This window comes from Otolemur garnettii, unplaced genomic scaffold (assembly GCF_000181295.1).
Source record: "Otolemur garnettii isolate 467f Iridium unplaced genomic scaffold, OtoGar3 scaffold00018, whole genome shotgun sequence".
In the NCBI taxonomy this organism is placed as follows: Eukaryota; Metazoa; Chordata; class Mammalia; order Primates; family Galagidae; genus Otolemur; species Otolemur garnettii.
Window position 1 is genome coordinate 28,155,952 of NW_003852413.1, and position 5,381 is coordinate 28,161,332.

Here is a 5,381-nt window from a genome sequence, read left to right on the forward strand (position 1 = left end):
TAGTCCTAGCTACTCAGGAGGCTGAGGCAAGAGAATTTCTCAAGCCAAAGAGTTGGAGATTGCTGTGAGCTGTGATGCCATAGCACTCTACCGAGGGCTACAAAATGAAATTCTGTCTCAAAATTAATTAATTAATTAATTAATTAAATTTAAAAAAGAAATGAAAGGGCATTTGTGGCTCAAAGGAGTAGGGCGCCAGTCCCATATATAGGAGGTGGTGGGTTCAAACCTTGCCCTGGCCAAAAAACAAAAAACAAAAAACAAAAAAAATAAAAGAAAAGAAATTTTAAAAATTAAAAAAATAAGAAATAAAATAAAATTTAAAAAAAGAAATGAAAATAAATTTTAAAAAGTAAGAAGAGGTCTCTTACACCTCAGCTCTATCCTAGGTGGTGATCTACAGTTTGGGGGTTGCTTATGAGGAAAGGGCGCTGCTAGGGGAGGGGATAGGGGTAGAAGAAAGGGAGCCTGTAGTCTAGCTACTTGGGAAGCTGAGGCAGGAGGATCACTTTAAGCTCAGGAGTTTGAAGTTAGAGTGAGTTGTGATCAGGCCACTGCACTCTAGCATGGGGGACAGAGCCAGACTCTTTCTCTTCAAAAAACAAAAAACCCACGTGGGATCTCTATTCTTAGTAGTCAGAGGAGAGAAGTCAACATTACTGCCCTCAGAGATCATCCATTCTAATGGGAGAGTGCCTATTTTTATAGAGTCCTTAGTCTGATGGGAGAATACACAGCCCCTCTCTTCTCAGTGAGCACCCCCCTCCCCGCATCTGATGGGGGGCAGAAAAGACACATTTAGGGAATCAGTGAAATATGAAACATTCCCCATTTCCTAGTGGTTGGAGTAGGATGGACTTAGAAATTATGTGGACAAATAGTAGAAGGTAGGGCTACCTAAGATAGGTTTCTGGAGGAGATGGTAGCTGGGTCCTAGTCAGATAAGGCTTTGAGATTGAATGAGGAAATTTGGTTCATTCTTAGGGGCAGTCTGCCATCCCATCTGGTCCCTCATACAGGAAGAAAGGTTCTAGATCCATCCTGATTCAGCATAAACTGTTTTCTTTCCCATTCTTCCCACCGTTCAAGCACTAACTTCCGGGCATATGTATGGAGGACCCTCCCTACAAGGTACCATAGGGAACTATAGGGAAGTAGGCTATCCAGTGGGGTCACCAGGCGTCTTCCACACAATTCTCTCCTTCCAAAACTGAGCTTTGGAAAATTAGAGACCAATCCCCACCTCCCACTCCTATACACATACACACATACACACTCAACAATCACATTCACACACACACATTCAATCAGGTAGCTTGCACAGAGGGGAAGAACCTGTTCCTCTGGACACAGGTCTGAGCTCTGGAGTCACCACACCATCCCTTCCCCAAAGGCTTTCAGAAGAGCACTGATGACTTTTGACCCTTCCAAGGTAGAGAGGGAGGCCGGTGAACTCACAGGACTGGAGGGAAGGAGAAAGAGAAAGAAAGGGTGCCCCAGCCCTGGGGAAGGTACAGAGAAGGGAGTAAGAACAGAAGAGCTGCACACACAGGTTGGCAGGGCTGCTGAGCAGGAAGCGCAAGAAAGCGATCAGAGGGGGGCCAGGAAAGCAGCAGAGGAGACAGAGGACTCCTGTGGCCCTGAGTGAAGCCCCAAGGGTGGAGTTCAAGGACAGCAGGGCAGGCAAGAGCAAGGGGGACCTGCAAAAGGAGAAAGAGACCAAGAGAGAAGTGCAGCTGGGAAAGGCCGGGAAAGGATGGACGGGAAAGGAGGATGGGGGTGGGGAGGTAGTTGTGGAGCTAGAGTAGCGATGCCCCTTCCCTTAGGGCTAGCCTTCCTCTGGCACCAGACTTGGGGAAGTCTGCAGGAGTGAATCGCCCCTCAAAACACTTGGAGATGGGGTGAGGATATGGGGACAGGGCACCTACTCCACTCCCCGGGCTTCTTTTCCCAATCACAGCCCAGTAGCTAGTTTCTCTCCATCAGTCCAACTCCGCCTCGAGCAAGAAAGAGTTAAGCCCTCTCCCCCCTCCCCCCACAGCAGCTTTTTATTAATTTCTCTGGGCATCCTGCTGGAGGGAGGGGATTAGGGACACAAATCCTATCTCCGCCCCCTCCCCTGACAGCCCAGCACCCCAGTGCCGGGTGGTCCCCCTGGGGATAGGAGAAGAAAGGCCCAAGTCCGTTGGCCCCATCCAACCCCACTCAGGGTCCCAACGCAAGCCCGAGTGGCCCCCAGCCCTGCCACCCGGTCCGCTCCAGGGGGCCTGGCCCCTCACCTCCAGCCTCGGTCATCTTCAGTGTCCGGCGCCCCGGGAACCCCTCAGGCCCATGGTGCTCGAGGCGGGGGCCGGGCGGGAGAGGGGCGGGGGCACCGTCACCCCGGCCGCGGGGGACTCCGGGCTGGCTCCAGCTGCTCCATCCCGGGGGTCGGATAGGGGTCGGTGGGGAGGGTCCGGGAGCCGAAGGGAAAGGAAGGCGGGGGGGAGGGTGTGAAGAGAGGAAGAAGGTTTGCTGGAAGCAGGAGGCGCGGGCGGGGCTGGACGGGGAGACCTGACGGGAGGATGCTCCGTGTGTGCGTGCGTGTGCGTGTGTGTGTGTGTGTGTGTGTGTGTGAGAGAGAGAGAGAGAGAGAGAGAGAGAGAGAAGAGCGGGAGAGAGGAGCGCCACCTCCCGCCCCGCCCCCGCCCGCCAGGCCTGGCCGTATGCGGGGCCCCCAGCCGGGCTGGCAGACTCTCACAGTGTCGCGTCAGCTGGGGTCCGCGGAGGTCCCTGAGAGAAGGGGCAATGCAGGGGGCGCGTGGCGGGGAGGCCCGGCGCCCCGGAGACAAAGAGCGGGAGGGAAGGAGGGAGGGGCGGAGGCGGCGGGAGGACGCAGTGGGAGGAGGCGGCCGGCGCGGCGCCCGGCCGGGGGATCTTAGTTGTCTGTACTTCTCTGCCCGCGGATACGCGGAACCCCCGAGTTGGCGCGGGTGGGAGCGGCTGGGGAGATCACCCCGCCATGGGACCCGTGGGGCTTCCTTCTGCCCTGTCAGGCCTGTGACAGCTTTTCGTTCATTCATTCATTCATTCATTCAACAAACGTCCACCTAACAGCCGGGGTGCCCAGGCTAGAGGGGCTCGCTGTGCTGTCAGGAACACAGATGAGTGGGGCCGGTGCTGTGGGCCCGTTCATAGAGGACACTTCAGTGTGGGCAGAGAAGACACACCAAGGAGGCCTGGCCTGCCAGAGGCCGGGTTGAGGCAGGGGTAGAGTGGGCAGGGAGGATTTGCTTGGGGTGGGGTGATGTGTTGGCGACCCCTACAGGCCAGGGTACGGGGAAGTGCCAGAGGGACATGAGGGTGGGTGGGCAAGAGAATGAGAAGAGAGAAATGGGGGGGCTTGCACTTTATTCTACTAGCCACAGGGGAGGAGGGAAGTAATGGAGGAGGAAGGGACTCAGATTTTCGTTTAGGAAGCTCCCTGGCTCTTCAGAAGAGTTAATGAATTTCAGAAAGCAGCCTGAAGCCAGGAAACCGCTCAGGAAACTGTTGAGAGATAGTGGCAGCGGGCATGAAGATGAAAGATCATGTGGAGAACTATTCAGGATGTCAAAATGAAGAAAGTGACAGGATTTGGGGGACTGGCTGAACTTGAGGCTGGGAGCCCTGGAGCAGAGTGGGCATGGAGAAGGATGAGATCAGACTTGGACCTGCTGAGCTGGAGGTGGTGGCAGGTCAGCCAGGGGAGATACTGTGAGAAGCAACAACTAGCTGCCATACGGTGCAGCTTGGGGTGTGCCAGGCACTCCCCAATTATTTATTGTCACCCTCACAATAAACCCACAAAGTAAGTGTTTCTGTTACCCACTACCTCAGAGTAAAGAAACTTAAAGGAAGCAAAGTGTTTGTTTGGGAACAAGTGAGGAAGCTGGACAAGGGGCCCAGCATGGAGAGATGCAGAGTCTGTGGAGCTAGAGTTCCCGGATGGTTCACAGGACATTCTGCAGTCCAAAGCACTGTGGCAAGTGGTATGTTGAGCCAAAATGATCTTAGCAAAGATGAGTGGGGACAGAATTAAGGGCTAAGGGCTTCCGAGGAGATCTGTGAGAGTTTGGGGGTCTCTGGGTATCTTTAGAATCTGCCAGCAGTCACAAGATGCCAGCTAGATTGTGGGGATCTGAGAAGGGATTGGTGTCTCTGATGATAGCCTGTAAGGGCTATGTTGGGGTCTTTAAAGAGGATGTGGTTTGCAGGCATCTAATAAGATCTGGGTGGTGGGCTATGTGGGGTGGTTGATTACACAGCTCCTATAGTTCTAAAGAGCTGAGGAGATGGGGTATGTAAGGTCAGTGCTGGGGACAAGGGGAATGTATGGGAGGGCATCTGCTAGGCTATTGGACCTGGGAGGACCCCCTGCACCCAGGCAGTCCTAAACTTCTGGGACATGTGAAGATCCTCCTTATCTGATTTCTTTCCTTTATGGCAAGTGAACCTACTCAGACTGCAAAAACTGGGCAGGTGATGGGGGTGGGGAAAGGACTTAGGTGACAAGTCTCACATAAGCCTTCCTCCAGCCAGGTGACACAGCCTCAAACATGGACATGCTGTATATCATGGGCAAGTCACACCTTAGGCCTGAAAACTCAAAGGGAAGTCATATACAACACCCCCCGGCCGCATAACTCAGGCTAAACACAATGGGGATACTTGGCTCACCTTTTGGAACATGCCATGTATAGGCCCCTCCCTCACCTAATACACAGGACAGCTGGGGACAGTGGGACCACACCCTGGATGCTTAGCCTGTGGGCCTAGCAGAAACCTCACCATAACCCTCACGCCTGCCAGGAAGGTCCAGCCATTTCACTCCTTGGCACATCTTAGCTAGCTTTGCTTTCCTTTTTCTTGAGACAGTTTCATTATGTTGCCCTCAGTACAGTGCTGTGCATCACAGCTCATAGCAACTGCAAACTCTTGGGTTTAAGTAATCCTCTTGCCTCAGCCTCCCACAACTATAGGGGAGTTGGCTTTTTGTTGTTGTTGTTGCAGTTGTCATTGTTGTTTAGCAGTCCTGGGTCAGGTTCAAACCCGCCAGCCTTGATGTATGTGGCTGGCACCCTGAACTACGGGCACTGAACCCTAAGCTAGGTTTTTAGTGACTTTTAACTCTGGAGCTACAACCTGTGGTTTGGTAGTCTCTGATCTTGTGACTCAGCTACCTAGATCTGTCTTCAGCATCCTCAGGGTTCCTGAAGTATTCTAAGGATGATCCATTCTAAGGAGATGCTGCCATGGGAGGCACAATCACCATCCTCAGGTTTCTAGGTCACCCTTAGGTGGGTGGCAGGAGCACATGGCCCCAAGGTGTACAACTAGGATTTTTTTTTGAGACAGAGTCT

General features: G+C 53.2%; 1 protein-coding gene across 1 annotated transcript in view; it reads right to left on the minus strand.

Annotated features, from left to right (window-relative positions):
* SAMD14 (sterile alpha motif domain containing 14) overlaps positions 1–2,653 on the minus strand; it is a 17,547-nt gene extending 14,894 nt beyond the window's left edge. Inside the window, exon 1 of the mRNA XM_012803019.1 lies at positions 2,280–2,653. The gene's annotated coding sequence lies outside the window, so the exon portion shown is untranslated. The remainder of the gene's footprint in view (positions 1–2,279) is intronic.
* Positions 2,654–5,381: the final 2,728 nt, after the last annotated feature.